The sequence below is a fragment of the Sardina pilchardus genome, chromosome 1, assembly GCF_963854185.1.
Source record: "Sardina pilchardus chromosome 1, fSarPil1.1, whole genome shotgun sequence".
NCBI classification, from domain to species: Eukaryota; Metazoa; Chordata; class Actinopteri; order Clupeiformes; family Clupeidae; genus Sardina; species Sardina pilchardus.
In genome coordinates, this window is record NC_084994.1 from 40,504,634 (window position 1) to 40,520,594 (window position 15,961).

The 15,961-nt window shown below is 40.3% G+C and overlaps 1 protein-coding gene across 3 annotated transcripts in view; it reads left to right on the forward strand.

The window, feature by feature from the left end:
* Positions 1-1,899: 1,899 nt before the first annotated feature.
* LOC134091253 (uncharacterized) overlaps positions 1,900-15,961 on the forward strand; it is a 30,115-nt gene continuing 16,053 nt past the window's right edge. The window contains exon 1 of one of the 3 annotated variants that reach the window (XM_062544319.1): positions 1,900-1,937. The gene's annotated coding sequence lies outside the window, so the exon portion shown is untranslated. Of the gene's footprint in view, positions 1,938-3,152; positions 4,015-6,016; positions 6,054-15,961 lie in introns of those variants that run through there. The other 2 variants (XM_062544320.1, XM_062544318.1) reach the window with 2 other exon arrangements.

Consider the following 15,961-nt stretch of genomic DNA (forward strand, 5'->3'; position numbering starts at 1 on the left):
AGCAGAGAGGGTTAAACCCTATCCTGGCCTTTGGAATCCAAGCAAGCTTCGGGACGGCTTGCTTGGGCGTTCCCACGGTAAACAGGCATGTTTGCTTTGCTGCGTCTCTGGCTGCGTAGTTCAGTGTTGTGAATCGCTGTTTGCGTAAGCCTTCACGTTTGAGTTTTTAATAAGACCTTAAATAAGACGTAAATTGACTTTTTAAAATTGAAATTGCATTCTAATTGTATTGTTTGTGACTTCAGTGTGAGCTTTTAATAATATTTTTTAAAAATATGTGTCGTCCTTTTTAAAATGAAATTTACCCTGCCCTGACCGCACGTCACTGGTGTGTGTGTATGACCGGAGCATCCAGCACCCAGAGCAACCATTCTCTTTTAAAACTTATATATTTGGAAACTAGTTCATTAAAGGTTTCTAATGGTGTCACTTATGTTTCTAGGACAAAAACTAGCAGAGATTGTGATGTGTGTTTGGAACAGTTTTTCAAATCCCCAGCGGGGGATTTAGACTCCAGAGGGTTAACACCACCATCTACAGGCCGATGGGTATTCAGTCCTGAATGGACACACAAATCCATTTATTTTATAGCCCCCCATGGATGAAAAAGCAATATTACATTGCATTTTCAATTTTTACCATGGGGGTGCAAATCACAAATGACTGGTTATAAGCTAAGTTGATGCAAGCTCTTGAGACCAACATACCATAAACATTTTGTCATCCTCGCGCCACGGTTCAGGTAGTTATGTGGGAAAAACTGTCATTTTTGGGCTTCGGGCGGGGGCAGCGCGGGGGTGGAGTGACCCCCGGGGACGAAACAAAATTTTTCCACAGAAGTCTGAGGCTACATGCCCAACAAGTTTCATGTGCTCCGGTGTTACGGTGTCCCGGGAATCGTTGACGAAAAATGACGGGAAAAAAAGAATTTAAAAAAAAAACAAAACAAAAAAAAACTTTGACAACAACTATATGACCGCTTCGCTAGCTATGCTAGCGGCGGTCATAATAATGTTGGCGAATGTCAGTAGCCCATATTAACGGTGCATGTGAAATACCAGCGGACCAGGTCTGATAGATAGACATTAGATATTATTTTAGGGGGCCATATACAATTACAATATAAGACCGAAACTGAAAAGCAATACTGTGATTAGCTCTCAATGGTTGTGCAAACATCCACGATGTAGAGTGTGGTTGACACATTGTTGTAACTGAAATAGTTAAAGACCAACGCCCACCAGAAGCGTACGCGTACGCGCCGCGCCGCGCCTCGAAAAAAATTGGAATAGAATTCCATTGTTTTCAATGGAGCAACGCCCACTGGAAACGTCCTATGGGATGATGAAGCATCTGGTGCCGAGGTAGTGGTATGGGGGGCCCCAAATGAAATTTTGCTTAGGGCCCCATAAAGGCTTGGGCCGGCCCTGCCCAGACCGCCGAACACCGCTGAACGCAGCCTGGTGGGCGTCGGGCTTAATAAAGAGGACAAAGGTAATTTGATAGTTATTAACTATTATAATCCATGTAATGAATTATCAAATGAGAAACGTTTGTAAAAAAGGTCATAGGGAAATATGGTGTGGGGATTTTAATGCCCATAATAGGCCTACATTATGAGGAAGTAAAGCTACAGACTCAAATGGAGAAACTGGAAGAAATGCTGAAGCGGCGTTCAGCGGTGTTCGGCGGTGTTCGGCGGTCTAGTTTTTTTTTTATCTCTGTGCGGCTGCTGCGCGGCAGACGTTTCCAGTGGGCGTTGCTCCATTGATAACAACGGAATTCTATTTTTTTTTTCGTGGCACGGCGCGCCGCGTACGCTTCTGGTGGGCGTTGGAATTGATGTTATCTCTCGCTGCTGCTCCTCTGCTACTCCTTTACGGCTTCCTCCTGTTGGGAGATCAGTGTGCTTGCCGCTTGCAGTGTTTGTTGTCTGGGTGAGTCTGTATGCGTGTTTGAAACGTGATTAAAGTAAGAGTGCGTGTGTAGTGTAACCTAGCATTTGGTTCCTGGGGCCTGTACTACGAAGCGGGGTTACTGGCTTAGCTGGGTAACTTCGAGAGTAAGTTGATCACGTGTGGCGTAACTTCCCGGTTAACCCGTACTACGAAAGGTGGATAGGTTTTAACCTAGGTATGCTGCCATGGCAATTTACGCTGCATCTCAAACCTGCTCCGAGCAGGTTATGATCTTGGTTAACCCGAGGTTTGCGGTTAACCACACCCCACAATGTCGACGTAGGCTACTTTGAAGATACATTATTGGAGCGCAAATTGTAAGCGCCTCTCTTCGCAAGGCGAGGGTTTTTAAAGACCGCCAGAATCTTTCTCCATATAATATTCTCTATGAAAGATAGCCTATACATTCTCAGCCGAGGGAATTCGTTGCATTTGTCAGCTGATCGAGGCAAAGTGGAGGCTATAAGCATTGGCAATATAACATATTTTCATAATTAAGAAATATTAATGCAAGCTAGGCCCATAAACCTTCTGAATGTTTTTGAGTTTCATTTTCACCTGCTGCCAGCGGCACTGCCGTTGCATCTAAAACGTTCACAAGATAGGCATACACTAAATCAGGCAATGGGGCTAAACATTCAATTATCCTGTATTCATATTTATTAATATACATGGCATGAATTGTGTTGCATCTGTAGGACTCGTATGAACTCAAAATGTAGGCTATTTATTTCAACACATTTCAGACATTCTGCAAGCTATTAATCCTCCGTAACACATAGGCTATTTAAGGAACATGAAATAAAACTTTACTTTCATATATCCGATCTGCAATAGCCTACGTGCCAACAGCCTTGTCTTGCTTTGTTTGCTGCCGACGTATTTGATGTATCGTAAAGTGGGTTTTAATTCCTCGCAACTTTTTATAATCATTGCGCATTGGTTATCCGTAAAATAACGTGATCGCGTCATCATTAAAAGTGATGATTTGCGCAGCAACCCGCCCATTTTATGTGAACGCGCACCAACTCCGATGAGGTTAACCCCAGTTCAACAAATCAACTTCTTACTCAGCGTCGTAGTACCGATTAACACCAATGAAGATAACCAGGTTTTGTCAACCCCGGTTTAGCAAAGTAACCCTGGGTTACATCTGGGTAGGTTGAGCTCCCTTCGTAGTACAGGCCCCATAGCGAATGTGTTTATATGTGTGACTGTCGTCCAAGGGTGCTTTCTTGTTTGTTTGTTTGTTTGTTTGTTTGTCTGTCTGTCTGTCTGTCTGCCTGTCAGTGTGTATACTTATTGTATTGTCTTTTATTGTTTCCATTAGTGGGGGTTTATTGGGTTTTGTTTTGGTTTAATCTTTGTTTTTTGTTTAGTCTTTTTGTTTGGACATGTAATCAGTGTTGTCTTGTCTAATACCATCTGGGGGCAGTACAGGGTTACATGTGGGGCTCTTACTTCTGTTATATAGTTCTCTTTTTGCTCTGTCCCTTGATTGGTGTATTGGTTTTGCATGTAATTTTGTTGTGTGTTTGCATATTGGGTCATTGCCCTTGTTTGCTGTGCTGTGAATGATCAAATTTGTGGGGTACCCCGTGCACTGCTGTACTAAGCCTCTAGAGGCGGTGTCACAATTGCCATAGTCTACTGATGCTATCCTTTTAACTAGGCTACATGGTCAATTTGAATCTATTCATGATAAAATTAATGTGTTTGTGGAAACCTGCATCTCTTAAGTGTTGAGACTAGCCCGGCGCCCACCAGAAGCAGCGTTCAGCGGTGTTCGGCAGTCTGGGCTTGACGCGCAGGATTTTAGAATAGTTTTCTATCCCTGTGCGGCTGCTGCGCGGCAGACGTTTCCAGTGGGCGTTGCTCCGGCAAAACAATTCAATAAACTGTGTATGGAGGAAGGGGATGTAGGCAGTCAGAAACTCACAGGAAACAGGAAATGCTTAGCTGATTACGTCGTAAACTTGCAGCCCGAGCTTATCCTTCCTATGCAAGCTTCACTAGTAATATCAAACAGTTCCTGATAACCGTCCACAAGTGTCACGTAATGTATTCTGTTATGTTACATTTTATATAATTTGTTTATTTCCAGGTTAATACTGCCAAACTAGCCACAGTATGAGCAGCTGGTGGACTTCATACGTTATAAATTGTGTACAGCTATTACTAAGGCTATCACTTTAATCAAGTATTGTAGAATAAACCTTTGTAGCTGACGTTTGAATGGTTATGTCTTTGGATGTTTGATTTTGGATAAATAGCATCCAGTGATGGGTGTTCTCTTTCTATATCATTTCAGTTTTACAAATGCTCATTTGTAAATTATACATGAGAATGACAACAACAGTAAAGAGCCTTCAGCATGGTTACAATTCTCACTTTGGTTGTGAGAGGTCCCGGATTCAAATTCAAGTTGTCGTGACCGCCTCAAAAGTGATGAGAAATAAATATATGCTGATGGCAAAAGTATTTTATTTACTAAACGGTTATAACCATAACACAACAACTGAAACCACAGTGGGGTGAGTTATATCAGTAAAGTCAGTGGTGAGGATATCGGTGCTGTAGTGAGAAAGAAAAGAAAAAGAAAAGAGTGTTGTGACTGTGGGATTGGGGATAGTTCATTTGGTCTTCCTGGTTGTTTTTGTAGTTCATATTTTTCATTCCCTGTCTCTCTCCCTTTCTCTCTAGCTTAGGGTTTCTCAACGGGGGCGGTACCAGGGGGCGTTCGGACAGTGTTGGGGGGCGGTGTGGACGAGTCAGCATAGAGGGGGGCGCTCGGGCACAAATGGGGGGCGTGAATCACTGTTATTCATCTCAACTTAAGGCACGTTTAGACTTGCCGTAGACAACGCGTTCGTGTACGCATCATGGCTGCCTCGCGTATTTTGCGGCCGTTTGGTGCGTCGGTCGTGCACGTCGTCGCAAGCGAACACGACGCGTCCGCGAGATGCAATACTGACAAGAAAGTAGGGGGCGATCATTGCCAAAACAAAGTGACTGCAAGATGCATTATCGACATCAAAGCTGGGGGCAATCATGAGAGTAAACAATGGCACATGGCCACATCCACATCTGATATTAGGCTACTAGTCTCCCCCTGGTGAAGACCTCCAGTAAGGTGCGTAATGCTGCAGCGAGTCTGTACACAGGACACAGCAGGTCGCACACGGACGCATACGCTTACGCTTGGTCTAACGGCAAGTATAATCCCAGCCTTATAAGTACCTGACAGCGACTACACATACAGTGTTCATTTGAATTTTGATTAAAACAATGTCTTTGTGCAAATTATTGACTTAATGGCAATGCTACTAGTTGTTTCTCAAACTATGGGCCGCAGACCGGCATCGGTCCGCAACGTGAACACTGCAGGCCCACGGAGCCACAGAGTGAAATTATTCCTGGCGCTTCGTCTGACTTGCAATTGATCAAGCAATCGCCGACCGACAGGAAAATAAAACAAACCTTTCTGCAACCAGGAAATACTCGCTAATTTGGCGTCTTCAAACATACAGGCATGCAATTAAGTGGTGGTATGAGCGTGCATTCGATGCATGCATGTGCGCGTTTACGCGAGAGAAACTGAAACTAGGCGGGGAGAGCCGGGTCGATTGAAACGCGGGACGAAAGTAACATAGCGATTTCCTCGAAAACCATGCACATCTGAAATGTCATATGTCGTCAGTTTGTTCAACACTCAAGACTTGCCAACCACAGGAAATCTCGTGCCATGACGTCATCGAATTCCAACGTTATCCCCGCAAACCTGTTTTTGACACCGGCAAGTAAAATCTTATGTGCGGTAATTTTTTTGTGATCACAACTCGTGTTTATTGTTTCATGCAATGATCACATGACCATACGAGAGATGAATCATTACTTAAACATGTCTGAAAGTGTAAAATGTCAGCATTTTAAGGTTTAGAAGCAAAATATGTTTAAGTGTTAGTTAGCACTGTCGGGACCATGGAGAGGCTAGGGGGCGTTTGTCCAAAAAAGGTTGAGAAACACTGCTCTAGCTGGATGTGGTTTCAGACTGATCAGTACTGGAATCATCTTTTAGAGCTGCAGCCGTATGAGGTCTGTAACCGGTAAATTTTCTATTTTTAAAACTAACTTTATTCCGAGAAACAGTTCAGCAACACTAAAAGAGAGTAGGAGGAGTTCTGAACAACCCACTCTATTTTCTGAGCCACAGCCAACCCCATGGCGATCTGCCTGTCCAAAGCAACAGCTTGATCCGGGTTAGCCTGGCTAATGCCATGCCTCCTCATCTCAATCTACAACATTGAGATTTTGGGTCTGGGATCCACATTTCATTTTCTGGTAATTGAGACCTGGTTTATGAATACCTAAAAACGAGTGTTTGACACCGAAATCTCGACGATTGAGCCTGTGTGTGCATTTCGGCACCTTTAGAATGTTCTCTGTATGGCCTTAACATTGCTCCCTATGTGCATAAACTATTCTGTCCTTAAAACACCCCTAAACGTTCGTTTTTTAAAATGTGCAGCTCACCGAGTGGTTACTGGTCTTCAACGATCTTCTATAGCAAGTTTGACAGCGAAATGTAGCTTCAGTCATAGTTTATCAGGGATTTTCAAAATCCCGGAAGTAATTTTTCAGATAACTCACAACCGTGTTTGCCTAATATAACACAACAGAATTTGAATTTCACTGCGAAACTTGCTATAGAAGATCATTGAAGACCAGTAACCACTCGGTGAGCTGCACACTTTTAAAAACGAACGTTTAGGGGTGTTTTAAGGACAGAATAGTTTATGCACATAGGGAGCAATGTTAATGCCATACAGAGAACATTCTAAAGGTGCCGAAATGCACAAACAGGCTCAATCGTCGATATTTCGGTGTCAAACACTCGTGTTCATGCTAGGCAATACAGAAAACGGGCTTAAAGTGTAAAATACCGAAATATTCCTTTAATATCCTGGGAAATTTCGCAGACATTATATTCCTTGCGCTAGCATCTCTCCATTTGTCCTCCACCTGTAAGGTGGGATAGATATATATAGATAGATAGATAGATACTGTATTGATCCCCAAGGGGAAATGCAAGAAATGAATGTGCACACAGCTACTTTTCTTGATCAGTATCTATCCAAAACATACCCAAAACTTCTCCATTGTATCCTACTGGATGACAGAGTCAATTTGTCAGTGGTAGAAAACAGTTCATACCAGAGCCCCATTCACCAGAATAATTGCAAACATTTGTTGAATATGGCAGACATTGAAATAAAAACAACTGCAAAAAATATATAAGTTGAAATTACTAAAGTGATTGAAGCATAACCTTGCATAAGGAAAATGTAATCATGCCATGAAACACGTGAATCCTGCTGGAGTATAAATTGGGTTCTTGCTATGAAAGTATTCATGCCATAAATATATAATTTATTAATATATAATTATAATTATATATATATATATATATATATATATATATATATATAAATCTAAACATGCTTTGAGTATGATTGATATTTCTCCACGATAATGATGGTAGGATGGATACCTTCGAACAAGGTACTGCACATAAACTACAGCAACATCCATTTTCTGTCCACAACTTGGAATACTGTGGGAACATGAGGCCTAATTTTCACAACTTTCAGTAAAAAAGAAAAAAAAAAAGTCTGAGAAATGTGGGAACATTGGGCTGACCCTGGCCAGGGCATACTCCACTGATGTTATGAAGAAACATGCTGCCATATGTGGAACTTCTTAAGAACTTCAGGGGAGACATGACCAGCTTCAACGAGACTGTCCAAGGTGGTTCTTGTTGTGAAGCCGATGCCAAGCTGTGAATCTACAGGCATCACAGAATGCACAATTGATCACAAAGAGCAACTTATGACCAGCCAACAAAGTATTAAGATAACTGTCTTTTGTGTCCTCCTACTGACCTGGGAGTTGGTTCTCATTCAGTCATTGGGCCCGATTTTGCCAACCGCGCAATGAGCTTTCGCGACTTGCACAACCTATAATTACTACTCTCTGCGAGCGCATCCTTCATTTTTCCAGCACAAATGTACGTTCTCTAAATAGGAGATGATATTGCACCCTAACGGGCGTGTCAGTGAAGAGAAGAGGTGTGGTCCGGTGCAAAGCTCGCCAGTCGCTAATATACAGTATGGATGCAGAAAGTAAGTGCGCCACTGACCAGGAAAAACCTATTGTCGGAAATCACTTGCGCATAGCTGAAAGGCTATTTTATGAGCGCATGAGGCTTGGGGATATGGAGAGTGCACAGTGCGCGCACACACCCTACTTCTTTCATTAGCAGGAGCGCACAGCCCGAATATAATTAAATAATATTTGTCCGTTTCTCGGTTTTAGGTTTGTGTATTGGTTAGCAAAAAGTAGCATACATAGCACAACATCCATTCCACATGCAATAATACAACAATAACGTCAAACAGTGACCTGCTCATTTAGACAACATTACACAGCCAAGTTAAGTTACCTTCAGTTTTGTTCTAGAGTACCTTTAACGTCTGGCATTAAACAGCTGTAGCATTCTGACAACTGTCTACCTTGTTATTGCTCTTCTAACTCCTCTAGCTGCCTCCATCCTCCATCCTTTCTGTTTTGTTTGTTTAAAAGAACTTGCGATATCCATGATGAGTAGGCTATTGAGTTAGTGAATTAGCTTCACATTGTGTGCTGATAGCGGAGTAAAAGAAAACAACAAGTAGCCTAGTTGCGCGCCTGCGTGCGTAATCTCCTGTTCAGACGAAATATGTGCGCGTGGATATAGCTCTATAGCGCATTAAGTTAATTTTGATAACGTGTTGACTGACTTTTTCTTAAAATAGAAAATTGTAAATAGCCTGATGGCAGGCAGCTAATGGGATGCTGTGCTGTATGGCATGCCAATTTGGTGTGAATACACACACACACACACACACACACACACACACACACACACAAGGGAAATGTAATAATGATAATGATCAATACTGAACTGGCTTCTGACTACTACTGCGGCTGCTGCGTTCATTCTGAAATAATCTATTTAAAGGGACACTTCACCGATTAGCATTAAGCTTTGTATCTTTAGAAAACCAGTCATGTTTTTGAATGGCCTTGCAACATTCCCTCAGTTTGCCTTGAGACGGGAGAAATACGGTTTTCAATGTTGGACTTCCTGCTTTCAATGATGTCAAAATCGTCATTTTACATCATTGAAATCAGGAAGTCCTATATCTTTGTCGAGTAGATGAAACTACAAACACTTTCCTCATTTTTCCAAGAGGGGGCGCTAGCGGTGGGACTTCACTTGCAGAAACTAAAATATATAGCCGCCATCTTTTTTGGAAGCTATAGGCTCCCGGTCAGTGGAGAAAGCTGATAAGTAACTACGATTTAATATTAAATACTAATTCATTGAATGCTGATATTGAAACTGATATGGCAAATGGGAATTCTGAAGATCTGGTATGTGAATTTGATGCACGAGATGACCTGTACGAGCTGTAATACAGCACAGAACATCAAGGCCTCCATCAAGGCCTGCAGCAAGCCTGGACGTCGATTAGGATCATTGGCTGTCGATTAGCCTTTACCTGGGCTAGCTCCGGCTAGCTCAAACTAGAATGGACTAGCTCTCACAAGGTCAGTTATCCTAATGTTATTCACAAGTTATTGCACAAATAGTATTAGCAATACCAATACTTGTTAAAGGTCGGGTATTCTAGCATATGCTGTCAATTTGCGGGACATTTGACATGGAAATATGTTAATTAACGTTTTGGTTTTTTTCGCGATTTTTTCGCTAATTCCTTTTGAAGACCAGCAACATTGATATATGGCCACAAGATTGAGTACAACATAAAACAATGATCGTTTTAATTTTAGAATCGTTATTAATGCCAAAATGTTACATTAATGAGTCCTTCTGTGTACTTGTCTACTTCCTGGTGGGTGCTGGTATGGCAGTGAAAGGCAGGGAATTCTGGGAGTTGTTGGATTTTATCCACATGACCCAAAAATACATTTTCGGCTTTTTTCTCCCATCTCAGGGGAAAATGAGGGAATGATGCACGACCATTCGAAAATATGACTGGGTTTCTAACAATAAAAAGCTTAATGTAAATGGGTGAAATGCTCCTTTAAGTCACAAGCCCCGAGAGACCGTAGGCAAGTGCCTAAGACCCCCCTTAGCTGTTCTAAAATCAGTGTAAACTACGGACTCGAGTGGCTTATTGCTTTTCTAAAACGGTAACTGTACGTCGATGTATTCATAGATAATCATTCTTCCGCCAAGAAATATTTCCTCCATATGAATGGTTGGTTGCCATGCAACATCGAGACGCAACCACTTTAACTTTCGTGCAAGTTGTGGTAGTGCATTAACGAAATGCGGTCAAGGTGTAGGTTTGTGTTGGATTTTATAACAGCATCGAACGTGATTCAGCCAGTCATCATCAAGGACCGGAACTAACCGTGTTTGAAAATAATATTCACACATCATGTACATTATTTTCACAATTTTCCAGCATAAAATTTGGGAAGGCTTAGCCTTCCCAAGCCTCCATTACGCGCAGCCCATGCCTCACGCACGAGCAAATCGGTCTCTTCTGGACACCCAGGTAAATCCGCCATGATAATACCAACAGGCCATTGAACAATGCGCCAGGCTTTTAAAGGGAATGAGAGTGTGAAATCTAATTGGTTTATTGCATGCTACGCCCAAAAGACACCCACGACTAATTAACTAAATGAAGACAACCCCTTTTCACTTTGCGCCAAGCGCAATGTTCACTTTTCACGCAGTCATTATAGCCTTTTGCGCTAGGACCGCCCCCAAAGGAACTTCCGCGAGTGACTTGCGACAATGCCCATTTTATCCTGATAATAGAGCCCATTATGTCTAATGTCCAAATCAACTGCTATGAAAGCTCCTGGCTTCAGGAATTTTGACAGTTTCTTTATGAAAAACCTGAATTTAGTACACAAATAACACAAAAAAAGTTATTCTACTTACTTGGTTCTGTGACAAAGTGAACTTGAACATATTGAACTGCTTCATAATTAGAGGTGGGCATTGATTAATTTTCTTAATCTAGATTAATCTCACTGTAATCTTGAAATTAATCTAGATTAATCTAGATTAATTTTAGGTGCACCAGCGCAAAATTTAGGTACACCTTCATTTTTCATTGCATCGCCTTTAACGCTAAAAGGTCACCTTTTTATTGCTGTCCTTTCATATAATGATTTTTTAACAACAAAAAGCCTAGAAAAAGCTTGAAACACAGTAAGAGAATATTTTCTTTACAAAATTATTTATATAAGCCTATTCTACATAGCCTACTGACATTTCTGATATTCATGACAGCACACTTTATGCAGATTGTAGCCTACTATTCATATTACAACTCTGCCTCTTTAATTCAGCTGTCTGCTTGAAACCTCAAAATGTAAACAAAGTAGCATAGTTGGCTAGTTTATCATAGTTTACTGGTTGGACTGTTCAGTTTCCCCACGTGTGTTTACTGTAAGTTTCAATGTGGGCTAATACTTTTTCTCCTTTCGAGTTTTGGAGTTGGAAAACATTGGTATTGAGATTATCATCCAACTCATGCAAGAGTGACTTGAATGTAAGAGTTTTAATCAACTTTCTGCAGCAATGATGCTAACCGGAATTTATATTAATTTAGCTAACGTCTTCCATCATTGCTTTCACGATTGTGAATGTTTTATTTGGATTAAATGTGCATGTCGAGGGGCGGGTCGCGAGTGTCCATTGAGCGCGCACGGGAGAGTGAGGGAGAGGGAGGGGGAGAGAGAGGGAGAGCAAGAGAAAGCGGCCAAGGAGAGGGGGATTACTTCTGTTTGGTAAAGTTGCACGCATAGTCTACAACGTGTGAAAGAAAGCAGCCGAGCAGCGTCAGGTGCACCAGTGCGACCTAGACTTTTTTCAGGCGCACTCTTAAACATTTGGCGTTCGCGCTAAAATATCAAGGTGAAAGTGATCTTAGCTTGCGTGACCCAGCTCCCACCCCAACTTTGAGAATAGATTAACGCCGATATTTTTTATATCGCCCGATAAGAGTTGCACGTTAACGCAGCACGGTAACGCCGATAACGGCCCACCACTATTCATAATATTCAAATTTTCTGAGATACTGCAGTTCTGTGTTTTAAAACCTATAGCCGAATCATCCAAATTGTGTAGCCTGCAGCAGGAGCTGATTTGGGGATGGGGGCTTTTACTTTGATAGTGACGCGTGCGCAGGATCAATTGAGTCTCATGCCAGTGGCAAAGTATTATACCCTACGGTTCTTGAGATATTCACAGAAAACTGTGTCCGGCCATCTACAAGCCAATTGATGTACAGTCACACATAAATTAAGTTATTGTATGACCCCTCATGAATAGAATTCCACGAAACTTGGCATGTATTCAGAGGGTGTCAATTATATATACTTCCAGTTGAGGAAAAAAGCGAGATTAGATACTCATGTGTCAGAAGGTATAGCCTACAAGCTCTGCAGCTTATGACCTTGCAATTTATAACATTCCCTTCACTGGTGAGGAGAAGCAGTGTAAACAAAACATGTTGTACAAAGAACAAATCTATGGTTCTATGGCATTGTTGGCAAAATGATCGGAGGGCTCGGAAGGAGCCCCTCTAGCATTTCGGTGTGCCCATAACCTCTAGTGACGTCCCTGACCTTGGTATTTTATCATGCAAACAGAAGTCCCTTTCCCACATAACTTCTGAAGTTACCCGGACATATATTTACCCGGGTAGAGGCACGATACGGACGTTTCCCACATGAGCTTTATGTCCGAGTGAAATACGGGTAATTGTGTTCACACTAGACCCGAGTAGGAGCCGCGAGGGGTGGGGCAATGTCAGCACTTGCAGGGGGAGGGAGATGACGCTAAATAAATGCGTTGTTGTGCTGTGTTGCCTGGATGATGCGAACTTACATCAGGTCCAAAACATCATGAAACAACAGAAGTAGTTAGCTCGCTAGTCAGCGGGAGCTAGGAAAAAATAGCTAACGCAAGGACCACACCCAGTGGGCATTTGATATCAATTTGACATCAATATGACATCGAACATTGACGTCAAAATTACGTCACGAAATAGGTCTAGAATGAAAGTCATATTGACGTCAATGTACTGATGTCAATTTGATGTCAAGATTTTGACCTCTGCTGATGTCATTTTGATGTTATTTTGATGTCATGTTTTGCCGGGATTTGATGTCAATTCAACATGTATTTGATGTCAAGATGTCATGATGTTGATGTTGTTTTGATGCTATTTTGCCATCATTCAATATCAGACTTTGATGTCAATTCAACATTTATTTGACATCAAGATGTCATGATGTTGATGTCATTTCCATGTCAAGCTTTTGATGTCAATTCAACATTTATTTGATATCAAGATGTTGATGTTGTTTTAATGCTATTTTGCTATCATTCAATATCAAGCTTCGCTGTCAATTCAACATAAATTCGAAATCAAACATTAATGACAAAAGTATGAACATTTATTGACAAATTTTGATATAATTTCAATGTCAAGAATCACTCAATTTCAACCTAAATGTACAATGACTGACAACATACAAACATATGTGCAAATTATTTAATTTATGTAAAATGTACAGAAATTAGAACATACATCATGTATTGAAGTGGTGCAGTGGTTTTCAAAATGTATCAACGCACAAAATTCCAATTCCTATTGGGCATGGCTAATGTACATATGAATGTTGTTTGCATCCCTTGTAATTACAGTGGGTATAGTAAGTATTCACACCCATGCTAAAGTTGACTAGAAAGAGGAATATAAAATCATCTTTTGAAAATTGATTGTAATGCCTTAATTAAAAAAAAATGAGTAAAAATCAAACCGCTAAGGACACTAATTTTTTTCTTTGTGATTGAAGAATGTATCGTAAATAGATAAATGTTCTTCCTTCTCTCCAGGATATTGTGCATCCTGATAAAGTTCCCTTGGCCTTTGAAATTAAAATAGCCCCACATCATCACATACTGTACCCTTCACCATAGCTAGAGATTGGCATGGTGCCTAGTATTAGCCTGTTTGATGCTCATTGAGCTCAATGCAAATCAAACAGGCTAATAGGCTAACTGGAAAAAGCACCATGCCAATCTCTAGCTATGGTGAAGGGTATGTGATGATGTGGGGCTGATCTTTAATGCAATATCTACATTGCCCACTATCAGCAACCATTCATCCAATGTTGCAAAGGCACATTCTGTTTACTAATCTGATAATTTTAAAAGGCTAACTGAGAAAACATTGGAGAACCCTTTTGCAATGATGTAAGCACATATTGTAATCGGAATACTGCTGCCCTGATTACAAAAAAAAACCCCAATGCAACTGATCTCAGCTGGTATTCTGTCTATAATGGAGATTTGTAAGTTTCTCCAAACTTTTGACTGGTAGAGTGTGTGTGTATGAATATATAAAACCTAAACACAGCCTATACGTAGAAATATCGTACATACATACACACATACATATACTACCAGTCAAAAGTTTGGAGACACTTAGAAATTTCTATTCCACTCCATTATAGACAGAATACCAGCTGAGATGAGTTGCATTGTTTTTTTTTGTTTTTTTTAAATCAGGCAGCAATTTTCCAATTGCATTATGTGCTTACATAATTGAAAAAGGGTTCGACTCTTATAGAATGAAATGGCAATATCTACATTGCCCATTCTCAGCAACCATTCATCCAATGTTGCAACTTCTCCAAAGTGTGTATATATATATATATAAAACCTAAACCACAGCCTACTAGGTGATATATATGTATATGTATATGTATATATACATATACATATATATCACCTAAACACAGCCTACATATGGAAACATTGTTTCTTCGTAGAAACATCATATAGGTAACCCAAACACAGCATACACATAGAAACATTGTTTCTTCGTAGAAACATCGTATAGCTAACTTAAACACAGCCTACACATAGAAACTTAGTTTCTTCGTAGAAACATCATATAGCCTAAACACAGCCTACTAGGTGATATATATGTATATGTATATATACATATATATATATATATATATATCACCTAAACACAGCCTACATATGGAAACATTGTTTCTTCGTAGAAACATCATACAGGTAACCTAAACACAGCCTACACATAGAAACATTGTTTCTTCGTAGAAACATCATATATGTAACCTAAACACAAAACATTGGAGAACCCTTTTGCAATGATGTAAGCACATATTGTAATCTGAATACTGCTGCCCTGATTACAAAAAAAAAAACAATGCAACTGATCTCAGCTGGTATTCTGTCTATAATGGAGATTTGTAAGTTTCTCCAAACTTTTGACTGGTAGAGTGTGTGTGTATGAATATATAAAACCTAAACACAGCCTACACGTAGAAATATCGTACATACATACACACATACATATACTACCAGTCAAAAGTTTGGAGACACTTAGAAATTTCTATTCCACTCCATTATAGACAGAATACCAGCTGAGATGAGTTGCATTGGTTTTTTTTTAATTTTTTTTTTTAAATCAGGCAGCAATTTTCCAATTGCATTATGTGCTTACATAATTGCAAAAGGGTTTGACTCTTATAGAATGAAATGGCAATATCTACATTGCCCATTCTCAGCAACCATTCATCCAATGTTGCAACTTCTCCAAAGTGTGTGTATATATATATATAAAACCTAAACACAGCCTACTAGGTGATATATATGTATATGTATATGTATATATATATATAGATCACCTAAACACAGCCTACATATGGAAACATTGTTTCTTCGTAGAAACATCATATAGGTAACCTAAACACAGCCTACACATAGAAACATTGTTTCTTCGTAGAAACATCATATAACCTAAACACAGCCTACTAGGTGATATATATGTATATGTATATATACATATATATATATATATATATCACCT